The following is a 15,800-nucleotide window of genomic DNA, read 5'->3' as shown; positions in this document are numbered from 1 at the left end:
GTCTTTCTGGACTTATTAACTTATGGCTATTGAAGAGTTTCCAAAAGAGTTTGCAGATTTCACTTATTTAAGTTTATACACTTGACCGTGCGCCTTCATTTACAGGCGGTCTGTGTATAGTCTATCTACTCGCTGTACTGCTGTTCTTATAGCATTTGTGTCCGTTACTGGCAATGACAAGTAAAATACTCAAAAGACCCAGTTTATTAGGCACACCTGGCTGAAACTAATGGAGCCTAATAAACAGCCGCGCAGTAAAGCTGCCTTCATGAGGACAATAATCAGTTTTTGATTAAACTGTTTCAGAGCTGTTGATCCAACTTTATCACTTTATTTATCTCTACCATTACATGTGGTAAGTGTTATCCGCACGGAGGTTCCAGGTGGAAAACACCTGCCATCATGCCATTCTCCCTGCAGCTTGTGCTTTTTGTAAACTTAACCGAACATCATATATTTATATAGTTTCCACTGCAAGGGTGTTAACAAGAACATAAAACTGATTTATTTATGTAAGATCAAAGAACGGCAACTAGACAAAATAGACCTACATTTGTCTGGATGGATTCATTTTAACCCTTTAAAAATGTTTATGTTTGTATAAAAAGGTAAAGTCAGAAATTCACCCTCTCATGTTTTTTTGAGATCTTTACGGCACCGGCAGTGGGCGGTGGGTCCACTGGAGTGCTGGCCCATGCGGCTTCTTTGGGTTAAGCCCATGGGTCAAGCCACCGGGGCTATGAGTCTTCTGATTTGTGCTTGGTCTGGATTGGGGGGGTCCAGGGATCTTAGCAGGTGTGAGGTGTGTCAGGAATGTCCTTGCAGAAGGGGCAGACCCAGGACACTCCGAGGAAATTACAGCTCTCAGCTGGTTTGTGAATGTCTATTTGACCAGAAGATGGATTATATTAGAGGCAAAGTTTAGAGTCACGGTTTGGAAGCTCAACAGAAAAACTGAAATACCAGCCTGATGTGAACTGAGAATTCATTTAAAGGTGACATCGTCTAGCTTCTGAAAATAAACCTATTTCCAAACCCAATCACAACCCTGGACCCAAGAATTTTCTTTAGTCTTGTTAATAAACTGAATGTTTTAAATATTGTTTTGTAACAGTAATAAATAGCACCTCTCTGTGTACGTGATATTCTTTGCTATTTAGAGGTTTCTTTAAAATTAGAAAGTAAACCTTTGGTTGTAGTGAAGACGTTCTGGTGTCGTGCTTCTGTAACGAGAAGCTGCCTTCATACACGTGAAGGCCATGTTAGCTTGTGACTCCAGAGGTTGTTTACCTCGAGGAGCTTGAGAAGACTTACTGAGGCTGTTGACCTCCACTTTGTCCCTTCAAGCATGGAGGTGCGTTGTTGTTACCGGGTAGAGTTTCACGTTTGTGGCATAGCACGGCTGCCTTGCGCTGAAATGTGGGAGAGTGGAGATAATCCTCAGTTCCTACTTCGGCGGCCCTGAACTTGTGCGACCTCGGAGCAGCCGCTGTGAGACGTGTGAGCGAGGCTCAGCGGACGATATCAGGTTGGTCACACTCGGTGGTCTGCAAATCGTCTGTGTGAAGGTCGACGTTGATGGAGGCCATATCAAAGTGCATTAATTATATCTGTGATACACAAATAGAGCACATGATTACCATCAACACTTGGAGCTCAACATTATGGACTCAGATCTTTCATCATTCTTTGCTGTCGTGCTGGTGGCTGAAACATCTTTATGCTTCTGGTGTCTCAAGTTTAAGATGCTGGTTCACATCCAAACACCATCAGTGCTGAAAGGTATGTACAGGTTTTAGAGCAACATCAAAAATATGATACAGAAGACTGTAGATTAGTTGAATCCTCTGACAACATTCCTCCCAAAGGTCCGGCAGCTGGTCTCCTCAGTTCCCAGATGTTTCCAGAGTGTTGTTAAAAGAAGAGGGGATGCTGCTCAGTGGTAAACACGGCCCTATCCCAACTTTATGAGACATGTTGCTACTATCAAACTCAAAATGAGCTCATATTGAGATTAAAGTTGTGCATTTTGTTTATGAGATTTAAAAACCATTGCATTCTGTTTTTATTTACATTTAGAACCAACAAGCCCAACTTTTTGAAACTGGAGTTCTACCACTTTAGCAGGCAGGTCTCTGGAGGTATTTTTAGGCATTCAGAACATTTTATCTGTTCTCTTATACATCATTTATGTATGATATGTTTTCTTGGAGCTTTTTTTGAGCTGCCCAGGAACCTTTGAGCATTAGGAAAATAAATCATGTATGAAATGCTTGTTGCCAATGTCTGGATGGATGGTAAAGTATTGCTGGTTGCTTCAAACATCCTGTGGGCTCATTTCTAAACTGTGGATATAATCATAATGCATCCTTTGGATAATGTTGGATAATAATGATAAAATATTTTTTGCTGGCCTTGGTCTTATTCTGGAAGTTTATTATACACACAACATACACCATGTGAGAATCTGAAGCCTAGAGTGATGCATTGTCCTCTTCAAACCTAAAGTAATTCGTGTTCTAAGTTCCCAGTAAAGAGACTTTGCCAATGCTCTTCATTGTAGGTTAGCACATGGATCAAATCCAGGTGTGTTATGGTGTGGTGTGTGTGGCCTTTGATCACATGTCATGTGCAAGTTGTTCTCAGCAGAGGGACAGGCTGCAGCTCACTTTGTTCTAATGATGGTCTATTATCAGGATTCTTCAGTGGTCACTGTGAATCGGTTGCGACCGAGTTCACGTTGGCTTCATTGTTGATTTCAGACAACTGCAGCATTAAGCTCCACTCTGATTGTTAACACAAAAACAAGTAACTGATGAAAGAGCGAGGGCGAAAACAGCAGCAGGGTGGCCCTGGTATGCGTGCATCATCCTCTCTTTCCAGGGCGTGTGAGGTGTGATTGCTACAAGAGTTCTGATAACAGCTGAACCTGTCAGTGCCAGCCGACCAAACAAAAGCCAGAGGGGTGGCCTTTGGCAGGGGTGGTACGCATGTTTTGGCACTGGGTCACATCACGTAGGCACAGCAGGAGCACCTACAGCCCCTCTTGACCAGACAGGCCCATACGTGTCTGACCGGACACACAGGAATAGACCGGCTTTAGGAATCAGATGGCAGGGAAGCTTAAACACGTACTCGCCAAAGTTTTCAACATTAACCAGCAAAACGAAAACTCTGCTTCATTTTGGTAACTGCTTCTCCTTATTTGCCTGTCTTCCCACCTCTGTATGGCTTTCATGCTCAAAAATAAAAACTTTGCAAAAAAAACATCATGGTCACATGATTTTTTTTTCTTGAGCAGTTAAACCCCTTAAAACTTGGCTCCCCTAGCTGTGGTCATGGCTGCTCAGCCTGCCAGCTCCTCATCTTCTCTGCTATCCAGCACCTCAAAGGTCCCGCTCCTCTTCTTCTCACTGCTGCTCACCCTGCACTCTGGTTAACAACGCTCCATTTCCAGTTTCTTCAGGGCCAAGTCAACCTCAAATCACCTTTCCTGTTCCAGAGCCTGCTAGCATTAGCTACAGCCATGTTCGCTTTAGAACCACTCAGTTCCTGAATCAGCTCCAGAGTCACAGACGCCTCTTCCTGCTGCTACTGTTGAAGATTCTGCTCCTGGATCCACCTTCATCTCTGCATCTCCTCTTGTCTGCTCTCCTGTCTGCATCTTCCTCTCTCCGCTGCTCTGTTTGCGGCCTAGCTGCAGATTTGTAGCAGATTAGCTAACTCAGGTGATGCAGAGCTCAGTTTATTTTTTTAAATTGTATTAAATCTGCATGCAGTAATATATTTAAGGTAGGCGTACATCTTCAGATGATGACTTTTCCATAAAATGTTTGTCGTTATAAACAATTTACAGTCGAACGCAAAATGGAAAAACTCTCCTTTTATTTTGCAAAACACCTTTGTTTTTGCTTTGGTGTGACTAAACAGACTTTTTTTCTTAACCTTCCTGTCGTGTTCAGTTATAATCTGACAGATTTACAAATTTTTAAAACTCATAAATATTGTGTTTTACATCCGATTCCTTCGAGGCCTTATGACATCCTCCACACTGTGCATTTGAACACATAAAAGTGATAAGCACCTCTTTCGTTGAATTTTGAGTGTTTTAATCAACTTTGTTACATCTGTAGTGTTCCTATGACCACCATAGGAAATGAATGGGAATCCACCCCACCCCACCCCCTTTGGCCTCTAACCCGCTGAATGACCCATTGATCTACCCACTGACCTGTATTTGGTGGTGAAAAATGTTTCTTGTGTTAATTTAAGAGCTGTTAAAACTAACTGGTCAATTGTGACCGGAACACTACAGTTAGGGGCGTGGGGGTGCACACAACAGGAGGGTGAACGTGACATTTTTATTTTTGCACGTCAGATTTTTCTTCTTCAGTTTTTCCTGCCTTTCCTGCACAGCTGACATTACTGTCCAGAAACAGACAGGAAGCAAGATTCCCGAGAAGAAGAAAGTATTTGCTGCTCACTGAGTTGATCGTCTCGGGAAAGCTTTTACTTTTAAGTTACTTCCTGCTCATGCAGGTGTATCCCAGCTGCAGCTGTTATTTTATTTTTGGTTGCAGCACGTTTAGGACTCCTAACTTGTGTGTCCATTTTTACTTCTATTCATGGTCTCTTATTTTTTTTGGAATGATTTCATGTCCCTCTGAATAAAGGGGATTTCTTCAACATATGTAAAGTACCCCTCTCCCATTAACCATGTGATCCCTTAAACACTGCTCTACTCCTAAACTTCACCGATGACTGCAAACATCCTCTTTTTCTCCCGCTCTCCAGCTTATTTCACATTTTTCAGTTTAAGCCTAAAACCCTTGATGAAAACAGTTCCTAAGCCAGAAACAGAAAACCCAGACTGAAGAGAGGCGCAAATGTCCAGATCCAGGGATGAAAACATCCTGCACCTATTATCTCGATTCTGATGAGCCTCATCAGATCACTGTCGGCTTCAGGTACAGCGCTGCACAACCTGCGGCTGATAAGGGCTGGCGGAGAGCCAGGAACATGGCTTTGTCAATCCTGCTGCTCTGTTGCATCACAGATTTTATTCAATAATTTCATAATGTCCAGTAATTTGATGTTCTCTGCAGTTTAATAAGCTATCCGTGCTGCAAGTCAGGAGGTGTGTGTGTGTGTGTGTGTGTGTGTGTGTGTGTGTGTGTGTGTGTGTGTGTGTGTGTGTGTGTGTGTGTGTGTATTCAGGAATGTGTCTGCTAAAATGAAAAACATAGACTTTCCATTCAGGAGTGTGAGGACCTCTATTGAAGCTGGCTGTAATTTCCCATGGGTGCTGTATATTTTCCACCTGTGTGTTGTTGTTAGCAGGTTCACGTCTGGAGGTTCGAGTTCTCCGTTTTCCTCTGCTCTCCGCTGCCCGTCCTTCTCTGCTTGTTTTGTGACATTGTGGGCAGGATCAGGAAGCATTTGTTGTGCACAGGATGCCCCCTAAATGCACCGTTCCCACTCGGCTAATAACTTTAACACTTCTTCTTCCCCTTGGCCCCACATACAAGTTACATGCTCACTTCCTCCTTGGGCCGTTGCTTCCTCTGTGGTCCACAGGCATGAGGAGCACTCTGTGCATGTGTGGTTAGTTTAGTAAAGTATAACAATACTTTATGCAAGAAGCGTCTCCCCAAGTTTTTTCAATGCATTGCATCAGCTGTGCGACTCAGTCTTTGCAAATGAATCAATATGCTGATGAATTACGGAAGGCAGTGCTGCTGGGCCGAAGCTGTGGGCCTTTTTCGGGTTTTTCACTATTAAAGACTTTTACTTTAAATAATCCAATGAAATTCAAGGTATTGAGAGAAAGTTATTAGATTTAAAGCCAATAAAGAGAAGAGGTTTTATTTTTCTGATAATAAAAAAAACAGTTAAACAACATTCCCATGACCCTGACATCTACATTTTTTCATGCAGCATATAGGGTATAACTTACATACATCAAAGGCATTTTGTGGTTTACTATAAATGCTGATGATTTGGAGGAAAAACAATAAGCTACTGTAACAGCCAGGAGCAATTTGATGATATTTCCAAGCATGTTGGAGCACCACATCACGGCACTATATCCATAAATCTTCTCTGTGGTATTCCTCGTTTCCTCCTGCCTGGAAACTCCATCCTTTGCAATATATCAACTATCTCTCCTCTGCACACGTCCAAACCAGCTCAGCCTTGCCTCTAACTTTGTCTCCAAAACATTCACCCTGAGCTGATGTGCTCATCTTCAGCTCGTTCTTCTCTCTTCTGTCACTCCTGCCTGTCTGTTGCATTGATGTTTGACACCAGGTATTTCAACTCATCTACCTTCTCTGCCTCTGTTACACCTGTCTCCTTCTCATTCACACACATGTATTTCTTGCTTCTACTGACTTTGATTCCTCTTCTTTCCTTTCTGCACCATGGAAGCACACAGACAATAAATCTTGATTCCTTCCTTTCCCTCGATTATATCAGTCAGCTCTCTCACTTTACATCTAAAGGCCTTCCTCTCACCACCAAACTCCTGCTCTTCTTTCCTTCTTTCTTCTTCCTTTATCTTCAGCCAACAGTAGCACCATTTCCACCAGTGCTCCGTTGACCAACTTGGTTAACAACAACCGGAGGTGAAGTAAGGTAAAGTGACTGATCTGGTATGGAAAACTCATCTCCATGAATGATTTTGCAATGATTTTACACCAGATGCCCTTCCTGATGCAACCCTACCCATTTATCCAGGCTTGGTATTGGCATTATGTTTACCCTGGTTTATGGCTCCACGTGGCTGGGTCAGCTCAGTCAATCTAAAGGAAATTAAAAAGTGGCTCAGATTATGGACAGTTCCACGCAAATTCCGGCTGGGAGAGACTTGTGGACTGAATAATCAGGCCCCATCTTATCTTAATGACCTTGTAGTACCATATCACCCTATTAGAGCACTTCGCTCTCGCTCTGCAGGCCTACTTGTTGTTCCTAGAGTATTTAAAAGTAGAATGGGAGGCAGAGCCTTCAGTTTTCAGGCCCCTCTTCTGTGAAACCAGCTTCCAGTTTGGATTCAGGAGACAGACACTATCTCTACTTTAAGATTAGGCTTAAAACTTTCCTTTTTGCTAAAGCATATAGTTAGGGCTGGACCAGGTGACCCTGAATCCTCCCTTAGTTATGCTGCAATAGACGTAGGCTGCCGGGGATTCCCATGATGCACTGAATATTTCTTCTTCAGTCACCTTTCTCACTCACTATGTATTAATAGACCTCTCTGCATTGAATCATATCTGTTAATAATCTCTGTCTCTCTTCCACAGCATGTCTTTATCCTGTCTTCCTTCTCTCACCCCAACCAATCACAGCAGATGGCCCCGCCCCTCCCTGAGCCTGGTTCTGTCGGAGGTTTCTTCCTGTTAAAAGAGAGTTTTTTCTTCCCACTGTCGCCAAAGTGCTTGTTCATAAGGGGCCATATGATTGTTGGGTTTTCTCTTTATGTATTATTGTAGGGTCTACCTTACAATATAAAGCACCTTGAGGCGACTGTTGTTGTGATTTGGCGCTGTATAAATAAAACTGAATTGAATTGAAATGTAAACTGCCTAATTCTAAATTAATCATTTAAAAATGTTACAATGGATATTTTTGGTGTATAATGTATAATGACATTACATGATTGTTCTGTTTTTACAGTAATAAATGTTTTTGTATATTTCCACACACGCTGTGATGTAGCAGTTCAAAGCTTTCAAATCCAGCTTCCAATAATGGGGAATCTTTACAGGTACTAAGTCTACGATTGCAAGGATTTAATATTATTGAGGAGATTTATATGGAACGCGTAAAATAAGACACGTAAAAGAATGTTTACTGTGTTTTGTTGTTTTCTTTGTAGTAGTTTTTTGTAGCAGCGCGTCCAATTCCATTTTCCTGTTTTTCACTGTTTGACTGCTATCTTGAATTACGGGCTAAGTGAGGAAAGCATGGACTGACTTTAGGCACGTATCACTGCAGCAGGTTTCCTCGTTTTTGCTTTGTTTAGTGCATTTTCAAAATCTCCTTAGTCACTGTTTTTCTTCTTTTACCTCCCATCCCTGTACTCCAAAAAAAATACATCAAGGAAGTAATACCTGCACCAGGAAGCGTGTGCACGGCTGGATGTGATTCACAAGTGTTACAGTATTTGGTTGTTGGAATTTTTTTTTTCCCAGAGCAGGGATCAGTTTTACTATGAAAGAAGTTGCGTCACAGTCAGCAGTCGTATTTTAAGATTAGAGCAGAGTGATGATGTGTTATTGTGTTTTCATTCCCCACATCAGGATCAGACAGGCGCTTGTTCCCAGAGGGACTATTTGAATAAAAAAGATGAATGAACATGTCAGGGGCAGATGGAAGTTCCCCCTTACCCATCCCACCCTTACACAAGTCTAACTCCGACTGATTCATCTCTTTCTCTGTCTACACTGAGGAGCAGGAAAACCCGCATAAACATTTCTGGGATACGGTGAGGAGAAGGAAAGGAAGAGGTGGGGGGTTGCAGGATGTTGTTTGACTTCCAGATCCTGTTTTCTTTCCCAAGAAGCTACACTAATGCAGGTGCATGGGCCGCACTCCCCCTCTGCACCACCTCCAACTTCACCACCACCTCCAGGGCCGGCCCTCATCCTCCTTCCAAATAAGTCCAGTTCTTCCCCTCCTTTGTGTCAGCTCTTCTCCTCACAAAGAGTTTTTTGGCATGCCTGGTCTATTAGCAGCCTGAGGAGATTAAGGATCTGGGATTTTTGAGGAGAGCTTTTTTGTTCATGTAACATCTTTTCTCACCTTGAGAAGACTGAAAATATTCCCAAAACTGCATTTAAGCTCATTTCAGAGCGGAAAGAGAGAGCTGAGTGAGTCTTTGATGAGCTACATCTACAGTTAGAAGCTGTGGGGGCTCCTTTAAGGCCGCACATGTCTGCAGGCTGGACATGGCAGGATGTAAAAGCTGCTTTTCGTTACCTAAAAGCATAAATTTAATGAACATTAAAAAACCTTTCCCCCCTCAGAGTCCAGCGCCGAACCCAAACCTCCCTGAAAAAAAGTCCCAGGGGCTGCATTTCATTATAAATCATTCTCCAGTTTTTTAAGTGCGCTGCTCAGAAGAGTTTCCATGACATCATCAGCTGTCGGTATGGGAAGCCAGTCGCTTATATTCAGAAATTCAAACCAGTGCACGCAGCAGCAACAGCAGCAGGATGGCAGGCGTGCGGCGAGGAATCTCCTGCTGGGCTCTACGTATAATTGGTGGCTCAGATCCTGCAGCACGAACGCTGTGCATCCGGGGTCAGCAATTAGGTTCATCCAGGGGCCAGTTTTTTCCATCTCCGCTGAACATTTTTTGGTTATATAGTATTTCATGTCATTTGAGGTTTCATTTAAGATTCCATATGATGGCTAACAGAGCTAGAGGGCCCTATTTAATGCTCATTTGGTAAAACGAGCACACAAAAACAATGATAGTGGGTGGTTTCATTTACTTATTATTATTTTGGTCGTATTTCTTTGGATAAGCTTTAATTGCACTGCAACATACAACGGAACTGTAAGGTATTAGGGAAAAATCTGGAACACAAACATTTCATTGGAAGGCCCCTGCTGGCCTATCCCTAGTGTATATGACCATGAACTGCCAGAAAAGACACAAAAGAGAGGAGAGCTGAGAGGTCTTTATTGCAAGAATTGAAAAAGGAAGTCATGGCAGCAGGAAAGTGACACATCCCACACTGATCGTTAATCAAATTAACAGCTGAGGCGGCTGTTTTACTCGTAAACTGTTACTTTCCCGTAACCACGCTGTGTTACTGCATTACTAAAACCGTGATTTTTTCGCGAGAGTGTTTCATGACACTGACGTAAGCGAATAATTAGTTACTGATTACTTTTTTCAAGTAACTTGACCAACACTGCCCAGGACTGGTCGCCAGTCTGGCTCACAGACAACAGCTCACACTTACAGTCACACCTATGAGCAATCATCTTCTGGAATTGAACTTCCTGAATATTTTGTTATTGTCTTTTACCTTGTAAATGATTCTTCCAACCTTCTTGCTGTCAAACATGTGACTTCCTTGCTCGTACAGACCTGCCAGTAGGTGGAGCTGTCTTTAATCACAGGCTCCGAATTTGTTAGTTGTTGTTTCTCATAGGAGACCAAAGATTATTTTTTGTTTTATTATTTATTTTGAAGGCTGAAACTTCAGTTTGAGCCAGTTATGAACATGTTGGGTTCCCTTTGGTGTGAGCATAAGCATGATTTTCATGATCATTGAATTTCGCTGTCCTGCTTTCATGCACAGCATCTCCTAAGGTCCCGTCAACACATTTCAGCTGGGTTGGTGTCTGCGCTTTGACTGCGTCACATTGAGGTTTTCTTTTTCAGCCTTTCTGTCGCAGATTTGCTGCAGTGTTTGGGATCAGTGTCCTACTGGATGACCCAATTGTGCCAAAGTTTTGCTGTTATACAGATACTTTAAATCTTTACATTTACATGGTTGACATTAAATATCATTTAAAATTTTTAAGAGTACCAAACTAATGTCTGTAAGTTATGTGCATTAATTTGCTATTAAACAATGAAAACCAGAAGCTGTTCACTAACACATTAAAGTTCATTTAATATACATGTAATTATTTGTAATTTGCAATTATTTATAGACAACTGCTGCCATATTTCTAATGAATGCTTTGACTTTTTGAAGTTTTGTTTTTTATGTTTTAAATTAGCGATGATGAGATTGTGAATCATCCTCAGTGCTCGGGAGGCTTCAGGAAATATTTTCTTATGTTGGGATTTCAATTTTGTTTACATCCAAAATGTTTCCAACCATGTTAAAAGCATGTGTGAGTCAGCTGCCAAACAAAAAACCTTTAATCCACCGTATGAACGTAACTCAGTAACACACCGCATGCAAATTCTTATTTAAGCACCTGCACATCCATCCAAAGATCAGTCCATTCAGTGGGCGTTTTGTGGTTGCAAACACAAAACCTTCCACCTGCTGTGTGAATGAACAATAAATCTGAATACCTCTGTAATACATAAATCAAAGTGTTGTGTAACAGTGACACAGTAAACACACTCTGAGGCAAAGAGGAAGCTCAGATGACGTGAGTGATTCACGGATAAAACTCATTAATGGGGAATTAAAAACTAAACAAAGAAAAAAACTGTTGATGAAAATAAAAAAAACAATGTGGTGAAGTTTACTGAACAATAAACATAAAATTGGTGCATGTTTGAGGCTTTATTTTCGTTTCTACGAATGCAGGATGGGGGGGTTCCAAACTGTAGGCTGAACTTTGGTCCCCAGGGGCAAAGAGATGGCAGGAAGGAAGATGTTGTGTGGTGCAGAATGAAGCTTAAAATACACTCGTCTTCCCAACATTAAAGTGGATGAGTGGGCGTGGGGGGGGGGGATGTGCGTCAAAACAGGCAGTATGCAGGAGCAGGTGGTTCACATTGTCGTGGGCCTCCTCGCTCTTCGTCCAGCCATCTCTCAGCACTCTGTTTAGCTTCTTTGTTTTCCTTTCATAGCCCCTCACGCGCTCATCCAGCTCCATGTTTTTCAGGGTATTCAGGAGATTCTGTTTTTTTATTTTTTATTATTATTGTTTTTGTTGCACAGCATATCCTCACACTGTACACGCGGGGAAGTTCAACAGGTCCAGTTCCCAGCCCTGACTGAAGCGCAGCGCTTTGGAGCTGCTGCACTACGTGACTTTTTACTATACAAACACATCGGTCGCATGCCAGGAGCCCAATCAAAGGAAAGAAAGATAAGAAAGCAAGTCTGCTGTGATGTTTAGTCTTTTAAAAATAGATTTGAGAAGTAATACGAATGACCAATTACTTCTTCATTTATACCTTAGAAAATATGTTTTGTTTTTTACTTTTTTTTACTGTTTATCACATTTACAGACAAACATGATCTTTGATGGAAGCTGGAAAGCCCACTCAAAATCCCCATTTTATTAATGTTAAGTAGTTCAGCTGCACAGTGATGAAAGTTTAAAAATTTAGACAGTATGTTGTAATTTTTCTACATGTATGTAATGCAGAAAGCAATCTGTCAGTTTGAGTCTTGGGCTTAAATTGTCAGAAATAAATGTAAAAATAGCAGAAATAATTTGCTGTAGTATGAGTGGCTGTGGGAGAGATCTGTATCAGTGTGAAAAAGTTGTCCAGGGGCTGGATTAGAGTTTGCGTCAGGCCCATTCTGGCCTTATGTTTGACAAAATGATTGAAACTTAAATTGTAACATCTCATTTTTTGAGCTTTTGGCTAACAAATCTGAACACACCCCTAACCCAACATGTTTTATGGTAGATGTTCAGTTCTGTGTAAACCTCTCTAATCAAGACTGAAAAAAGGAATTAAAATTTGAAACTGTTTAACAGCAACAACTCTGTGCTTTTCATTTCACCTCCGAGTCCGCTTCTCACTTGTGTTTCTAGTACTTTAGAAGATTTCTGGTGAGCTATTAAATCAATAAACAAAGGACGGTCTCCTGTGGATGGATCGCCTCTCGAACATCTTGTTTCTTACACTCAACAAAAATATAAACGCAACACCTTTGTTACTGCTCCCATTCCCCATGGGATGGACGTAGAGACCTAAAATTCATTCCAGATACACAATATAACCATCCCTCCCAAACAGTGGTCACAAATCAGTCCAAATGTGTGGTAGTGGGCACATCTGCTATATTGAGATAATCCATCCCACCTCACAGGTGTGCCACATCAGGATGCTGATCTGACATGAGTAGTGCACAGGTGTACCTCAGACTGCCCACAACAAAAGGCCACCCTGGAATGTGCAGTTTTTTGCGCTATTGGGGGTCTGGGGACCCAGAACCGGTCAGTATCTGGTGTGACCACCATTTGCCTCATGCAGTGCAACACATCGTCGCATGGAGTCTATCAGATTGTCAATTGTGGCCTGTGGAATGTTGGTCCACTCCACTTCAATGGCTGTGCGAGGTTGTTGGATATTCGTGGGAACTGGTACACGCTGTCGTATACGCCGGTCAAGCACATCCCGAACATGCTCAATGGGTGACATGTCCGGTGAGTATGCTGGCCATGCAAGAACTGGGACATTCTCAGCTGCCATCTGCCCTGAACAATGGGAACCACCTCTCCAACGTGCCAGACGCCATCGAATGTGAGCATTTGCCCACACAAGTCTGTTACAGCGACGAGCTGGAGTCAGGTCAAGACCCCGATGAGGACGACGGGCATGCAGTTGAGCGTCCCTGAGACGGTTTCTGACAGTTTGTGCAGAAATTGTTTGGTTGTGCAAACCAATTGTTCCAGCAGCTGTCTGGGTGGCTGGTCTCAGACGATCTTGGAGGTGAACCTGCTGGATGTGGAGGTCCTGGGCTGGTGTGGTTACACGAGGTCTGCGGTTGTGAGGCCGGTTGGATGTGCTGCCATATTCTCTGAAACGCCTGTGGAGACGGCTTATGGTTGAGAAATGAACATTCAATGCACGGGCGACAGAGCTGGTTGACATTCCTGCTGTCAGCATGCCAATTGCACGCTCCCTCATTGCTTGTGGCATCTGTGGCATTTTGCTGTGACACAAAACTGCACATTCCAGGGTGGCCTTTTGTTGTGGGCAGTCTGGGGTACACCTGTGCACTACTCATGATGTCAGATCAGCATCCTGATGTGGCACACCTGTGAGGTGGGATGGATTATCTCAATATAGCAGATGTGCCCACTACCACACATTTGGACTGATTTGTGACCACTGTTTGGGAGGGATGGTTATATTGTGTATCTGGAATGAATTTTAGGTCTCTACGTCCATCCCATGGGGAATGGGAGCAGTAACAAAGGTGTTGCATTTATATTTTTGTTGAGTGTAAATTGTGCCTATTCAACATGTGGCTAAAGCAAAACATTAACCCTACACAGATTGCTGGTTATGCGGTGTTACCCAGTGCTACGGATCTGAATGTTCCTCCAACAAAACTGCTTCCGTTCATCAACATTTCTCGGATGATTGAACAGCTCACTTCAGGTTCCACAACAGCACCTGGATTAAGGGCTTTTCAAGTACTGAATTGTTCTTCACACACTTTTACTTCCAAATCTGTTGGTTGCAAAAACTGGGACGTGCTCCACGGATCGAGGCAGTGCCAGATCCCACTGTTTGCAATTATTAAAAGTGTGACCATAAACTGCTTGTTTAACATCAGGTCCTTGACGACTTTTATCACCTTTTTTAATATATTAGTTCCCAATAGTTCCCAAGTAAACATATTGCTTTTAGGTGCTGATGTGGGCCTAAACCTTGATGTTCACTCCACCGTGCTTCACAGGAATGGAAGGTTTGTGTGAGGTTAATGAATGAGGTTTCCATCGTGGTGTGCTAAACAGCTGGTTTCCTTTGTGGTGTCCTTCCATTAACATCAGTCCTATTCACTGTTTAAGAGTGTACACATGAAATCTATGGTAAGACTTCTAGAGGTGTTTTTTTATTTATTTATTTATTTTTATCTTTTTCTAGATTACATGTTTTGATCTCAGTGTGATCTTTATGACAAAACGACATTATTTGTAGAGAGTTTGTCTTATTTTGAAAAAATGCCTCTTAGAGATTTTGATGCATCTCTAACGAATCTTCTAAAGATCTTTTGAAAGCTGTTGAGATCAAGTTTTTCATCCAGTTCTGGAAATAAGCAGTTTGTTAGTAACTTTGTACGACTTTAGTTATGGGATCGACACTTCAGTAGCTCACACATCTCATCCATCACCTCATAGTGCCGTATCACCCCATTAGAGCACCTTGCTCTCAGACTGCAGGCTTACTTGTAGAGTATTTAAAAGTAGAATGGGAGGCAGAGCCTTCAGTTGTTTAAAAGCATGTAGTTAGGGCTGGATCAGGTTTCTTCCTGTGAAAAGAGTTTTTCCTTCCTGCTGTCACCAAGTGTTTGCTCATAGGCCGTTATCTGATATTGGGATTTTCTCTCCCTTATTGTAGGGTCTCTACTTTACAAAAGTATACTAGAGGTGACTGTTGTTTTGAACCGGTGAATTAATTTGAGTTTCATTTTGTAACATCTGACTCTAAGACGCTTTTGAAGAATTTGTAGCTTTGTCAGGGTTAGACAAAGATCAGATCACATTTATGAGGAATCGTAAAAAGGAAATGTCCGTAATTCCAGTCCAGATGTCCAAATCGAGATAGAAGATACCACCGTGTTTCAATGTGGGCTTGTTCCACTGTTGCATCTCCATTTTTATTGTGGTCACTAAACTCAAACTAGAATTTATGAGTAAATAGGACATTTTTTCCATTATGAACTGGTATGTCGGTGGTCTCGGAGAACCTCGAGCTTTTGTCCTTGATTCCTGCCTTCTTTTGGCAGAACTTTTCGTCCGTAATCCCCAATGAAGTTCTTTTTTCTATTTCTCAGTGAATAAAGCTCGACGTACTGACACTCTGGTCATGCATTTGATTTAGCTGATCCGATAAAGCCTTTAGCAGTCTTTCCTCCCCACTGCTGTCAGACTCCATAATAAAGACTTTAACTGATCAAGCACACACATCCATACATATGCAATAATACTAAGTGCAATAATCCTTTCTGTCATCGTTGTATTTTTACTCAGTTGTATATAGTATTTGTATTTGTATTCTATTTTTATCTTATTGTATATTTATTTTATTCTACTGTATATAGTATTTTATTTTATTCTATTCTGTACAGTTGTGTACTGTATTTATTCTTATTGTATTCTAATTTTTGCCTCATAACTTTTGC

This window comes from Astatotilapia calliptera, chromosome 8, assembly GCF_964374335.1.
Source record: "Astatotilapia calliptera chromosome 8, fAstCal68.1, whole genome shotgun sequence".
Taxonomy (NCBI): domain Eukaryota; kingdom Metazoa; phylum Chordata; class Actinopteri; order Cichliformes; family Cichlidae; genus Astatotilapia; species Astatotilapia calliptera.
This window is presented reverse-complemented; position numbering follows the sequence as displayed.